Source organism: Chiloscyllium punctatum, chromosome 45, assembly GCF_047496795.1.
Source record: "Chiloscyllium punctatum isolate Juve2018m chromosome 45, sChiPun1.3, whole genome shotgun sequence".
Taxonomy (NCBI): Eukaryota; Metazoa; Chordata; class Chondrichthyes; order Orectolobiformes; family Hemiscylliidae; genus Chiloscyllium; species Chiloscyllium punctatum.
In genome coordinates, this window is record NC_092783.1 from 50744336 (window position 1) to 50759736 (window position 15401).

General features: G+C 39.4%; 1 protein-coding gene across 3 annotated transcripts in view; it reads left to right on the forward strand.

The window, feature by feature from the left end:
- Positions 1-705: 705 nt before the first annotated feature.
- LOC140467401 (fibroblast growth factor receptor substrate 2-like) overlaps positions 706-15401 on the forward strand; it is a 76061-nt gene continuing 61365 nt past the window's right edge. For 2 of the 3 annotated variants that reach the window (XM_072563745.1, XM_072563744.1), the window contains exon 1: positions 707-887. The gene's annotated coding sequence lies outside the window, so the exon portion shown is untranslated. Of the gene's footprint in view, positions 888-15401 lie in introns of all 3 variants that reach the window. The other variant, XM_072563746.1, reaches the window with a different exon arrangement.

A 15401-nucleotide genomic window follows, 5' to 3' on the forward strand; every position in this document is an offset into this window, starting at 1 on the left:
GTCTGACAACTTACTTGGATAAGGGGGCAAGAACATTAAAGGGAAGCCCAGGTTGTTGGCTGAAAAGTATTTGTACAGGGTTTACACTTGACGACAACGGCAGCAACATCTGGTTTTAAAATCAAAAGTAATTGAAATGTCAGTATTTCAAGTGGGAAGAAGAACTAAGCATCTGGTTTAAGAAAAACAGAAGTAGTTTAAATGTCAATATTTTGTAGATGTAAGTGATTTTTTTCCTGTACAGTTTTGCAAAGGAAATTTATTTAGAAATAAGGCAAAAAGGGGAGTTGTGTAGTTTTTTGTTGCTGTAGGGAATTTGTTTTTTTGATGTACAGAATTGCACAGGTGATTTTATTTTAAAAAAGAGCAAAAAAGGGCATTGAACAGGTTTTTTTTGCTGCATAGAATTGCACAGGGGATTTTAATTGCAAAAGACCAAAAAAGGGGCATTGAGCAGTTATTTTTGCCGCACTGTATAGCGAAGGGGATTTCGATTATAAAATATTGTCATAAAAGGGAGTGGAGTAATTTTTTGCGGTACAGCATTGCAAAAATGGGTTTTTTAATATTGGGGGGAAAAATTGCAGAGTTGAGGAGGGCTTGGAGGACCAAGTGTCCCTGGAGGCTGGCGCAGGCTGACTGAGGGACTTTTCCCTCCTCCACCACCCCATCTTGGCGCACGTCGGAGTGTCTTTGGTAGCGAGGCTGCCCTTTGGCCTCCTGCGGGAGATGTCAGTTGAGGCCTGTGAGGGAGCGGGCGGAGGCTGCAGCCTGAGGCGGCCGCCGGCTCTCACACACCGCCGCGGCGGCGGAGACGACTATGAGCGAGGAGCCGGCCGGTGTGGCAGCGGCGGGAGAGAGGAGAGCGAGGCCCTCGCGGTGTCGGTGTAAGTAGCGGCGGCGGCTGGATCGTTCCCCGGGGTCGGATGGTACCGGGCGGCGGGGGGCCCGGGGGGGATCATTCCCCCCCCGCCTTTCCCTTGCCTCTCTATCGAGGAAATGAAAGACAAAAATGACCCCTCCTCCCTCTTTTTTTATTATTTAAACTGAGAGTGAGCAGTAGGTCCTTCAGGGACAGGCCACTCTCTCTGACCGGGAGGATTCATATCCCTATCCCCCCAGCAACAGCCCCACTCCACTCAATGTGCTCTCACTCGTTGCACTTTACAACAACGACAACAAAAATACTCGAGCCACACGCTTGACAAGCTTGATTGCATTTCTGGTTACAATTTAAATCGACTGTCTGTCCGGGGTATAGGGTTTTCAGTGTAAAAACCCGTGTGTTTCACTGATCACACTCCCCACTGTGATTATACCACCATATAAAATTATACATGTCTATCTATATAGTACTTCAACATGACAAAGGAGACACGGAGTTGAAGCTTTTCTTGCACTCATCAGGACTGGTACACAATGTCTCACTTTGCTGATTTGTGCTGGGGCTGACTGGTGGTTTGCACTCCTTATGTCTGACTGCAATGTGAATGGGTAACTAGTGTTCACAGCATGAATTTGGCTATGAAGGCTCGCATTTATTTACTGTTTTTCGTGCATTCTGGGTGCTGCAAAGCATTAACAGTTCTTATTTTTGGGGTTCCATCACCGTTGCGATGTGGGAGATGCAGTAGTTTGCACACAGCAAGCTCTCACAGATGGCGGTTGACAATGACCACATAATCCTAGGATGTTGAGGGGGTTAAGTATTGGCCAGATGGTGCACACCGTTTAGTGTGACTGTATTTGTGTTACCATATTGGCCACTTGTATACTGCTCTATGTGTCTATATTTAAATATGGGCTATTTACATTGGCAGATGTTGAGAAAATATTGACCATTTAATATCTTGTAAGGTATTTATGATTATTCTGTGAATTCTACAACCACTGTATGTTGTCAGGTGGATGGGATGACTCTGTCACTATTCAAATGTAAATGATATTTTGCGACTGAATATTCATTGCATTTTGTTTTTCTTGTGTCATAAAAATAGAAAAATTGAAAGTAGAGTACTGACTCACTCTTTAATTTACTTGTAAAAAGATATGTTTAATAATAATCACAGGCATATTTGTTTTATCCTTGAACCTAAGGATGGGTCGTAGAAAACAAACAATTGTCATTTAAGAGCAGTGAAGTTTAAGGCAGTAGGTTTTTCTATCAACTAATGTACGATTAGTATCTGTAATGGAGTGTATTGTCTAGTAGTAGTCTTACCATGATTCAAGTTTCAACATTTAAACAAGAAAGCTGAAATACTGTGGAGGCCAGAAGGCCTAGGGATGAATTTTGTTATTTATGCTGAGTTAGCTGGGGTAGTTAGGATACTACAATTAGCTTCTACCCTGGAATAGAGCTGACAAAATCTACTGTAGTTTTATCCTTGAGTGCTAACCAGTGGTAAAGATCAGATCAATTTCAACAGTTATGCCTCCACAGTCTGTCAACACCTCCATGGGAGATTGCTGAAAAACCCATGCCTAAAGAAATTCTGTGGCAACAGAGAGTTTAGGAATGCATCATGTGACTTATTTGCCTCTAAGCACAGGCAAAATGTATTTTGCTCTTCACTAACAGCAAATGTTATTATTCAGTCTCAGTTCCAAGTGGAGGTCTTTGCGTTTGATTATAGTGCATTCTGCTCTGCTTCATATCCACTCTTCTGTGATTACAGTGCAGACTATAAAATCATTTGCTTTCAAATATTTTCTCAAATCTGATAGGATTTTTCTGATTTAGTTTTAGACAGGTATATGAAAAGATATTACAAACAATGGCTTGGTCACAGATTGAATATTGCTGTAACACAAGACATGTTGCCAAAGATTTTTGTCTTGCACTTAGTCAGCACCTTTTTCTTCAGTATAAATTGTTGTGATTATTTGAAATTTGGCTTTCTTCCTCTCATCCTAATGAGTGCGAGATGAGAAGTTCAGCAACATGTCTGACTTTTTAGCGGATATTATGAATAATATTTTTTGAGCTCTCAATCCAGTGAGGAACAATTTGAGAGCAAGGTTGCAGTGCATTCCTGATGTACCTCTATATTTCAGATGTTATATTTTCAACAAAGTATGGTCTTGTATGCATGTGTTCACTTAACAAATAATCAATAGAAGTAGGATGGTGAAGGTTCGGAAATACAGTGTGAACATAGAAACTGGCACTGTGGTTTATTGCAAGTCCCCAAATTTAAATAAGGTACTGATGGAATGCTGCATTGTTAAAGAAGTTTGCTTTTGGTTGAGACATAAATTTGTTCAGTTGGATATTAAAGATCCATGACACTTGAGAAGAAGAATGAGAGATTCTGGTATCTTGGTCAAAATGCATCTTTCAACCTGCACCAGATTCATAGTTAACTGGCTATTTATCTGGCTGTTCACTGTGGGTCTTCCCTGTATTATGTAGTTGCTGTGTTTGTTAAAATAAAATACAGAACTGAGATTTTGTAAGTATACATATATGTGACTTTGAAAGAATTTTTTAGAAGTGTGAGGCCTTATCCATGTGTCCAATATGAGACCTCAGCTTTTCACTTAAGCCTGGGTAAAAGCATGGAGAGAATTACTTGCAGTTTTCAGATGACACTAGGTTTGAAAGCCTAGTACTTTACATAGATTGCCAACTTCTTGTTGCAAAGGACTTGAGTGAGTGGGTAAACCTACATTGCAGATTTTGTCCAGTGTGGGGTTGTGAGAGGTTGTTCGCTTTGGATCCAAGAAAGACAAATCAGCCAATTTGTTCAATGGTAATAGTCAGGAGTTATGAGATACTATAAGGATCAATGAGAATAGATCATTGAAAGCTAATACGGGTGTATAAATAATTAAAAAGATTACTGGAATATTTGTATTTATCACAAAAAGTTTGAAATGTGTAAGTGAGGAATTTTATATTTTGTTGTGCAGAATCTTGGCCAGACTGTATCTGGGGTAGTGCATTAAGTTTTCGATACTGAACCGTAGGAAAGAAATATCAGCCTTGCTGGAAGTATATTTGCGAGAATGAGAGCAATGCTGAATGGGTTAACTATTGTGGGAAAGATGCATAAGCCTGATGATTGTCTATAAAGTTGAAAGGTGATCCATTCACTTTGTCAAAGGGATTCACTTGAGTAGAACCTGTGGCAGAATTAAGTACAAAGGGGTATCATCATAATGAAATTAGGAATGAAATCAAATAACATTGTTCACATCAAAAAGTGGATGAAATTTGGAATTGTCTGATTTCAGTAGAATTTTCAACTGATGATGTATCAGTTGAAACTTTAAGGTGGATTTAATTAGGTAAAGGGTATGATGGCATTTGAGACAAACTGGATATTTTCTATATTGACCTGTTCAGAGATATGCCTCTGGAGCACCTGGGTCTTGAACCCAGGCACCCTGGCTCAGAGGTAGGAAAATTACCACTTTGTCTCAAGAGCCCTGAAACATAAATAGACTTTTGAGTTTTTTTCCCACTTTTTAAACCAGTAATCACCCATATAGACAATTAAACATTTAGAAGAACAGCCCATTATGGGCAATGCAAACCATCAAAAGTGCAAAGAAGGTGGGGAGAGAGGCAAAGGGCTTAATCAAAATGGAATGGAAGGGGAAACAAAAGTGGATAATGTACTGAATTTGAATCAGTTGATCTCATAAAAGTTCAGAATAGACTGGAGAAACTGGTCTCATCCCATTCCAATGTTCCTAAGAATCATGAAATGTTTAGTGTTAGTAGTTTTGTTTCTGAGGTTGCCACCCTGCACATGCTAACATTAAAAGTCTAAATCATTTTTAACTTGTACTTGTATGTAGTACTAATCCGTACTCCTCTTTAAATTTCCCATTGTGACTGCTATATGCTCATGGAACAAGTATAATTATTATAAGACTACAAAAAGAATAGTGAGTTGCAGATGAATTTCTACAGTCTGTGCTGTCTTTTGGCTGATATGTACTTTTTAACAAACCCTTGGGTCAGTCTGTAACGTGTGGGGATTGACTCGACTGCACCACTAATAAGTAAACAAGCAGTAGAATCAGACGTTGTCTCAGATTAATAACTTGTGTTAATTTAACTAAAAACTTTTGTTGGTTTTGTCTCATTTTAACAAAGGTTTGGAGGTGAGATTGTACCTTTTTCAGAGGTGTACTGTGGATTTGGATAGAAATTAGTCCAATTTGGCTGAGGTTTAAGTTCAAGTTAAAGGAAATAAATTTTTTTGAACTGTAAATGGCATGATTGTGGAGAAATCAAAGGTATTATCATAGACCATGGAAACAGACCCTTCGGAAAAATTGTTTGCGCTGACCAGTCACCCCAATCTGACCCAGTCCCATTTACTAACATTTGGCCCAAATCCCTCAAAACCCTTCCTATTCGTATACCCATCCAGTTGCTTTTTTAAATGTTGTTGTAATTGTACCCACCTCCTTCATTTCCTCTGGCAGCTTGTTCCATACATACACTACCCCCTGCATGAAAAATCTACCCTGCAGATCCTTTCACAAATCTTTCCACTGTCCTCTTAAACCGAAGTCCTCTAGTTTTGGTCTTTCCCGTACTAGGAAAGAAACCATGGCTATTCATCCTATCTGTACCCCTTATGATCTTGTAGACCTCTAAGGTCAACCCTCAGGCTCTGATGGTCCAGGGAACAAAGCCTCAGCCTGTTCAGTCTCTCCTTAACACACACACACCGCCTCCCCCCCACCCCGTGCACACACACCCCCAGTCCCAGCAACATTCTTGTAAATCTTTTCTGCACCCTCTCAAGTTTAACAACATCCTTCCTATAGAAAAGCAATCTGAATTGAAGTTATGAGATCAGGGAAAGAAGATAAACAGTGAAAATATAGACTAAATACTCTGGCGGCAGGGCGTATCACAAGTGGAATCTGGGGGTTATAAAGTAGAAGTGTCAGTAAATAAAAGCTAACCTACTCTCACTCTGGTTAATGAAAGAATTCCTAGGATTCTTACAGAGCCTCTACAAGGTAGTCATGAGGCTACAGCTAGAGCATGGCATATTGAGACATTGGAAGTAGTGACAGTGTGATGCAGCTTAAAGCATCTGATTTATGTGGAATGACCACCAGTTTGATTCAGGGATAAAATCCTGAAGCTGTTTTCAAGATTGCTGCAAACTCTGGAATCAGGGTGCAGTTTCAAACTTGGAATAATGATAAATTTATGTAACAAGCTGTCCAAAAAGGCAATAATACAGAAGATTTAAAGAAGATTGAGATTATGGTTGTTCGGCTTCTTGTTTTAAATTTTTTCAGGTCACTTTGTTTTGATTATCTCCCCTTTATAACATAACTGTCTCTGTTGCTTGTACAGCGTTTGAGGTTCGCTGAGGTTGTGCAGTGGACTATATACATATAATTTTTTTTTGATTGAACCATTCTAGCTGCTGACCCCTCCCTAATTATTCTGGGCAAATGCATTTGTGACTGTTGGTGCTCTTATGTGTCCATTGATGTGCGTACTCAGCTTGCTGCTGAGTAGGAGCATTCTATGCTTGGAAGGTTCTGTTGCAAATATGACCCAATACTGGAGCTGGCTTGGAACTTCCTTCTCTGCCTGTGAAGTGTGCTTGCTTCTGAAGGAGGGTGCATTGTTTTTCATTTGAACCAGGGTTGGGGGACAATATCAAAACCCCTAAGTGAAACTTTGTGACCTTGTTGCACTACCTTTGACCACCAGGAGAGTGCACATCAGAGTCAAGCTTGCTAAGGAAGATTCATTCTGGTTGACCAGTATTATGGCAATCTGGCTACCTGGCCAAACAATATAGTTGTGACTGTATCAGTATAGTGTAGCTGTTAGGCATGTTAGCTTGGTCAAGAACCTTGCCTGCATAATATTTAGTCTTGTCGTCTGACCTTCATAAGTTTACAAAGGCTGCTTAGGAAAATGTTGCTCGTAACACACTCAAGTCTTGTATATAGAGCAGAATGGGTTAAGATGTTGTTCAGTTTGAAGTTTGCCAAAGATTGTACTCCCTTTGGAAATTTTTGCATGTGCCTCATTGTTAACATAGAGAGCTCAGAATCCCTACAGTGTATATAGATGCCATTCAACCCATCGAGTCTGCACTAACCCTGTGAAGAGCATCCCATTCTATCCTTGTAAACCCTGCAACCCTATGTTAACCATGGCCAACCCACCTAGACTGCACATCCCTGGACACGATGGGGCTCTTTACCATGGTCAATCCACCTAACCTGCACATTTTTGGAGTGTGGGTGGAAACTGGAGGATAACCCAGATAGACACTGGAAAGTCCCCACACAAATAGGTAGTCACTGAAGACCAGAATTGAACCTGGATCCCTGATGCTGTGAGCCAGCAGTGCTAACCACTGTCACAATGCCACCTATATAATAGTGTGCTACTAAGTGTTGTATCCACAACTGACAGGTTCTCTGCTGGGCTGAAACCTTGGGTTTGTGATGTGGATTTTCAGGAGGAGACTGGTGCATCACTTTTCTTTGTACTGATTGTATTAGATTGTCCATTTCCAGTACTCAGTCATCAATGTTGCTGCTATTAAAGTGGCATTCTAACATGGTACTTTTTAACAATGGGAACAGTTATAATAAAATGATGCCAAATTCAACTTGATTGAGAAGCAGTTTCAGGCTGTGCAAGATGTTGAGTTTGGCATTGTATAGAGGGTAACTTCACTGTGGTGTCAAATCCTACCTCCTCCTGAGGACCCAAACAGCAAAGGTTACAGTCTTCAACCAATTTGATTCATTCCACATCTTGTTAAGAAAATGCAGAAGGCCCTGCAAACTGCAAAGTCTGTTGGGTCCTTGCCAGTATTCCAACTGCAACATTAAAGACTAATTCTTTAAAATTAGCTGTGGCAGTTGAGGCTACAACACTGGCATCAATTCAGTAATGCTGAATATAGGAAGTAGGAGCAGGAGTAGGCAATTCAATCCTTTGAGCCCGTTCTGCCATTTAACATGATCATGGCTGATCTTATCCTGTGGTCTCAACTCCACTTTCTTGTCTGCTTCCCATTGCCCTTTCTCCTGTTTTTCATCAGAAAGGTATCTGTTTTTGTTATTTAATCTATTGATTGATTCTTCCTCTGCTGCACTGTGAGGCAGTGAGTTCCACAGATTCACAACCCTCAGAGAAGTAGTTTCTCCTTATCTCAGTTTTGAACCTATCTCCGCTTACTCTATATTTATGAGCATTTGTTCTAGACTGTCCCACATCTGTTCACCTTATCAATCCTCTTTAGCATTTTATGTATCTGTCAGATACTCCTCATTCTTTTGAACTCCAGTGAGTACAAGACCATTCCTCATTTGACAGGCATTTCATCTCTGGAACCACTGATAATCCTCCTCTGAACTGCTTTCAGTGCTCCCATATCCTTCCTCAAGGGGCCCAAAATAGACACAATATTCTAGGTGTGATTTCATCAATTATGTAATTGTAACAACACTTGTTTATTTTTGTAATCCAGTCCTTTTGCAATAAATGCTAATATTCTATTTGTCTGTCTTATTATACATTGTATCTGCGTACCCACTTTTTGTGATTAATGTGCAAGAATATCGAGATCCCTCTGCACTGATGCACTTTGAATCTACTTCCCATTGAAATAATAATTTGCCCTCTTCGTTTTCCAGGCAGAATGGATAACCTCTCATTTATCCACATTAAACTCCATCTGCCAGATTCTGGCCCATTCTCCTAGCCTATCAATATCCATCTGTAAACTCTATCTCCTCCTCATGGCGTGCTTTCTGTGAATTTTGCTATGTTGCCCTCTGTCCCTGTTTGCAAATCACTTATATAGATTGTAAATAATTGAGTCCAAGAACTGAACCGTGCAGCACCCCACTAATCACAGTTTGCTATTAAGAGAAAGACCCATTTATCCTGACCACCTGCTTTCAACCAGTCAGCCAGTACTCTATCTCTGAGATCTAATGTTCTGGATCAGTCTTTTGGGTGTCCACATCTGCCAGGGTTCCCATTATCAACCTTGCTGGTTACAGCGTTTTCAGAAGACATTTACCAGTCTGTTGCTGGGAATGGAGGGTTTGAGTTATGAGAGGCTGGATACGTTGGGACTTTTTTCACTAGAGTATAGGAGGTTGAAAGGTGGCCTTAGAGGTTTATAAAATCATGAGGGTTATAGATAAGGTAATGGCATGTATTTTTCCCCCTCTGGTATCTTATTTCAACACATGGCATATTTTTAAGGTGAGAGGAGAAAGACTTTTAAAAAGACATGAACGGCAATTTTTTTGTTTACACAGTGGGTTGTGTGTGGAATGAACTTCCAGAAGAAATGGTAGATGTGAGTACAGTCACAATATTTAAAAGACGTTTGGATAAGTACATGAATGACAGAGGTTTGGAGAGATATGGAACAATTGCAGGCGAGTGGGACTAGTTTAGTTTGGGATTATGATCGGCATGGATTGGTTGGATCGAGGAGTCTTTCTGTATGACTCGATAACTCCAGCAGGTTTGTCAAGCACGACCTGCTGTTCATGAAACTGTGCTGGCACTGGTGAATAAAGTTTGTTTTTCCAAGTGTTCATTATCTCCTACATTACGCAGGACTCCCTCAACTTCCTACTACACCGGCCAAACCAATTAGTCTGTAGTTTCCCACTTCATGCTTATCTCGTTTTTTTTTAATAAAGGTGTCACATTAGCATTTTTCTAATCCACTGGTACCATTCCAAAATTCATTGGGCTCTGTAAAATCGTAAGTAATGCGTCCACATTTGTTGCTGTCACGTCCTTAATACTTACGGGTGCAGACCTTGAGGCACTGGGGATTTATCTGCCTTTACTGATTATCATCATTCCTTATCTGATTTTGTGTTAAAGTCATAGAAATCCCTTCCTAACTTAATCGCAGATTTCAAGAAAATGGTTCATCACCCCCTCCTTGAGGGTTTTTAAGGATGGATAACAAATGTGAGCCCAATGATGGAGCCCATGATTTAGTTTTGTTTTTAAGACAGTGCTCAGGGGATCCCGTGTATCTCCTGGACACTTACAAATACCCAGAATTAATTTGAAATTTTTTTTGTGTGTGGCATCCTGGCCCTCTTCTTGAAATGGTTACATTTTAATTGCCAGAAGGAACACATAACGAACTCTGGGCGCACCTGTGAAGTGAAAGCAAAGGGTTACTGGACCCGAAATGTTAACTCTGCTTTCTGACCACAGATGTTGAGTTTTTCTAGTAATTTCCGTTTTTGTTTCTGATTTCCAACATACAAAGTTCTCTCTTTATTGTGTGAAGAGCTTTGTTGGGGGAGGTGAAATGGAACTCTAGATACACGGGCAAGCAATGCAAACGGGATTTTATTTTCTGTAATCCCGTTTCAACAATTAAACATTAGGTCAGTGACAGCAATATTTATAATACTTACCAAGTCGTGAGAAGATTTGTAGCTCAGGTTGAGGTTTTGATGTAGGTTTGCTTGCTGAGCTGTAAGGTCCATTTCCAGATGTTTCGTCACCCTACTAGGTAACATCTTCAGTGGGCCTCGGGCAAAGCTCTGCTGAAAATTCCTGCTTTCTATTTATATATTTGGGTTTCTTTGGGTTGGTGATGTCATTTCCTGTAGTGATTTTATTTCCTGTGGTGAAGTCACTTCCCGTTCCTTTTCTCAGGGGGTGGTAGTTGGGGTCTAACTCGATGTGCTTGTTGATAGAGTTCCGGTTGGAATGCCATGCTTCTAGGAATTCTCTTGCGTGTTTTTGTTTGGCTTGTCCAAGGATGGATGCGTTGTCCCAGTCGAATATTTGTAATATTATATCGTTCTTCTGTAATCTGCCATATATTTTTACCATGTCCCTTTCTGAGATACAATTTCAAAGGTTCTGCCATATTTCCAGTACCTCAACATGCCATTCTTCAAATAAAAGGTTGAATTGGGTTTATTAGTAATTCAGGGAGGATGGAGTGTTGGTCAACCGTAATAACTCTGTTGCAAGTAAAACCTCAGTAGGGTTGCAGCATAGTGGTCAAGATCATGAAAACTGAGCTATTGGTTTAAATTGTAGTGTTGCAACTGGATAAAACTGTAGGCTTGTAATCAAAATCTGCAAACTTTCCTAATTCTAGTGCGCACCTTGTGTAACATTTGAAGGAAGACTTGCATGGGTATAAAGCTCTTTTCGTGACCTTCGATCATACTGTAGAGTTTTAATGCCAATGAAGTACACTTGCAATCGAATCACAGTTCTAATGTACACTCCGTCAGCAGGTGAAACCTAAATTTATCTGGTTCTGAAATGTTATAATTAAATAAACCTGCATTTATATAGCACCTTTTTATCACATCAGTAAAATGTTTCATGCTCTAGTTACTTTTATTTTTGATGCTTTGATTCTAGCAAGACCTCTGTTATAATAAATTATGTAAACGGTCAGTAACCAGTTTTTTTCTGCTTGTGCTGGGAGAGGGGAGTGCTGACCAGCACACCTAAAGAACAGTTCTTTGCTCTTCATCAAATAACCTCCATTCCAATAAGACCATATCTTAAACAAATCTAAAATAATCCAGCACTTCTGCCTTAGAGCTCGGGACAGTACCAATGTGCTGCAATACCTCCATTTAAAAAAAACTTGCAACAGTTTCTTGTCTTGTGTAATGCGTTATTGTGTGTCTGATTATTGTATGCTGTTTTTTATTTTGAAATTTATTTCTGCTCTAGAATCCCACTTGAGCTTAAACAATAATAGTTTTGAGAGTCCAATCTCCATCCTCAAGTCTGATTTGCTGTAATTGATGGATGTTATCACTTTTGCCAGCAGTTTGCCAATTAAATGGCTGCATAGTTAGTGCATGCCTGCAGCTAATGCATTGGGTCTTTGGATTCTCATCCTGTTCCACTACACAAAATGTGAGAGCAGTGATAGATATGCTAGATTCAGTAATAAAATAGAAAATTCTGAAAGTACGCAAATCTGGCAGCATCTGTGGAGAAAGAAATGAACTTGACGTTTCAGGTCGATGGCCTTTCAGACTTGCTGAGCATTTCCAGTATCCACAGTATTCTGCATTCCAATTTGTGCTCAATTCAGTACTGTGTCTGTTAGTCCAATGTATCTTGGAAGTTAGACTGGCAAATGGCATGACCTTTTTATTTTGTTTTCAAAAACAAATTTTTTTGATCCCTTCTAATATCTGTGTAATTTTGAAGAACTCTGTGTACTATATATTTGTGATTAAATCAGAATATTTAATGAATATATTCTCATTTAAAGTGCTTGTCAAATGCTCCAAATAAATATTTCATTCACCTTATTTTTGCTGCTGGAAATAGTTGAGGGCAAAAATGTTGCGGAAAATCAACAGAGTAATGAGGTTTGATCTGGTTGTGGCCAAATTAAATTTAATGTTGTATTTTCAATTTTTCAAAATAACTCAGTTTTTCTTCAAATGCAGTGCAATACCGCACAATTCTACTGACAGAATAAGGAACCTCAGAAACATTGGATGAATAGTATGATGTGTGTCTGTTCATGATAAATTTACTGTGAAGTTCTAATTTCTACCTTCCGCAAATCTGAATAGAAAACCTGCGGTAAAAAGACTAACTTGATTCAACAGAGGAGATTGAAAACATTATACTTTGGTTAAGGTGTCATGACAGAAAATTGTCCAACTGCCTGGTCCATAGACCTTTGCACTGATATTTTCAGCATGAAAGAATAGATTTGGTCCTGTCTCTGCCTTGTACAGATCCTGTTTTCATCCAAGCTAATGTTGCTTCTGCTGCATACATTGAGAATTATGCTGCTGCATCGCAGTAGTGATCTGTGTTCGTTTCTTCACATGTATTTACAGTGTGATTTCAAGGATTGAGTTGCTGAGACTCATGCTATATTGTGTGTTTAAACATTCATGAGATTTTCTTTTTTAGAAAAAGGTAGATACTGTGAATTAATTCAGAACTTTTCAACCTTTTTTAAAAGAACAGTACATAAGAAGTGAGACCGATGATTAAAATGGTTAAATTTACTTCAGTGTACAGTTAGCAGTGATCACCCTCAGACATCTTGGTCAAATCTCTATCTTCGTAGTTGAGCCTTGACCTTGCTGCTTGCTTCATTTTGATTATTAATGCTTTCAGTGAAGGGATAAGGATTCCCTCTGAGGAATTCTTGCAATTTATTAACGTACTTTTGAGATTAGTGTTTACGTATTGAAATGTTCCCAATAAGAAATATGTGGATTGCTCCTCAAAATTATTAATAATTTTGTGTTAGGATTTGTCAATAATTTGCTGCAATGATGAAATAATGTTTAATTTTGGCTTTTTTTAAAAGAAAGGCACAGCAGAGTGAACCTCGCAATAATGAAGCTTGTTTTACCGGCCACTTGTTAGAACAGACTCTCTTCCAATGCATAGGTTAGAGTTACACTTTGACTTTGGGTTAAGTGTTCCATTGAAATTGAGCCTAGGTGAAATGACACCAATCTGCAACAAATCCCCTTCTTTACCACAGGTTTTTTTTTCCCCTTGTCAATGATTAGATTAGATTAGATTTCCTACAGTATGGAAACAGGCCCTTCGGTCCGACAAGTCCACGCCGACCTTCCGAAGAGCAACCCACCCAGACCCATTTCCCTCTGACTAATGTACCTAACACTGCAGGCAACTTAGCATGGCCAATTCACCTGACCTGATGTGGGAGAAAACCGGAGCCCCCGCAGGAAACCCGTGCATACACAGGGAGAATGTGCAAATAGTCGCCAGAGGCTGGAATAGAACCTAGGACTCTGGTGCTGTGAGGCAGCAGTGCTAACCACTGAGCCACCGTGCCGGCCCGAATCCCTGTCCCCAATTTATTAATTTGAAATCCTTGACTTCACAAATTCCTCTGCTCCCCCAATCTACATGCCGGCTCACTGCTTTCCTTCACTGTTCTTCAAACTTGTACATTCTTTATCTCCACTTCCTCTCTGATTTGCCTTTGGTGACAGATCTTCAGACTCTTTGGACCGATGTTCTGAAAACCTTTCTATTTTGCTATATCGGTTTAGATTTTAAAACCATGCTGAACCATACCTGCAATCAACTTAGTCTATTAGCTCATAAATCCCTTTTGGGGGTTATGTACAATTTGGTGCAAGTTTATAGTTAGAAGCTCTGGTTGCGATTTTTTTTATTTTGGGAATTGTCTTTTTTATTTTAGCTGTGTTCATTTGAACAATTAATAGTTTTTCTTTCTAAAATTTTAAAGACCATTTATTTTAATAGCTTCGTTGTTCTTTTGCTTGAAGGAAAAGGGATTCCTTGAAGTGTTTAACAGGCATCAATAGGATTGTACTTATTTGCTAAGAGTGTACAGTATGCTGTCTAATTACTTTTATAATGAGTAGAGAACAAAACAAGATGACAGATTTGAAATTGTTGTAAATACATACACCTATATCAGGAGGAGATTAAAAGTTTTTGATCCCTGATTAATGGATTAGTGATTAGAATTTTTGTGTTTGAACAGACGAAGGTAGTTTGATCAACTGCTTTCACTAACTTTGGAACTGTGATTGGGCAAATATCGTAGAACTGACCTGCTGCTACTCTACCCTAACCAGCCATCACTGGTGAATCAATTTAATTTGGTTGCTTGTGAGCCTCAAAGGATGGCACCATGAGAATTATAATCTTGGTTGTGCTCTAACCTTGTGTTTGAGTTCATGTGATCCTTCCCCTTTCACTCACTATATTGCTTTCCACCTTTTTTTTATGCTGGAAACTGATTTTGACCTAAGATGAATAGCTTCATACAGAATGATCAACAGATGTTTGAAGGCCAACTTCAGAGGAGCCCCTTGACATTCCAGAAGTTGGAACTTTAGTTTATTTTCCTAGCTTTTCTTTGAGAACTCTCAACAAGTGAAAGGGGTTCACATCTTACTCATTTCAACTATTCCAGTTAAACACACTAAAACACACATTATTACCTTATTCCTGTATTGAGGTCTGGTGAAGAAATTTAGCATTAACATATCACTAAAGTATGAAGGTGGGTAATGCCCACTGGTCTGTCCTTCTAAGTTACTCATCACAATGAAACAACTCTTGGGATGGCCACAGTCAGCCACATTGCACTGGTGGTTCACTGATTTTGAGTGTCTTGTATACTTGGGCAAAAAGCTTGCTTTCTTCAGTCATCTTTGAATCAATTGGAGAAGTGGTACATTGTCAAATACAAATCTCAAAAACCAATGTCAGCCATTGTTTAATGGAAAATATAAGTCATTGGCTTTAATTAATCTCCAAAGAGTGCCCATTGTGGCTAAAGCTAAGTAATTATAACTGATGGGATTATTTGCAGGAGGGTATTTGGGAACTCTTCCACAAAATAATGTTAGTGCCAGGTTACATTATT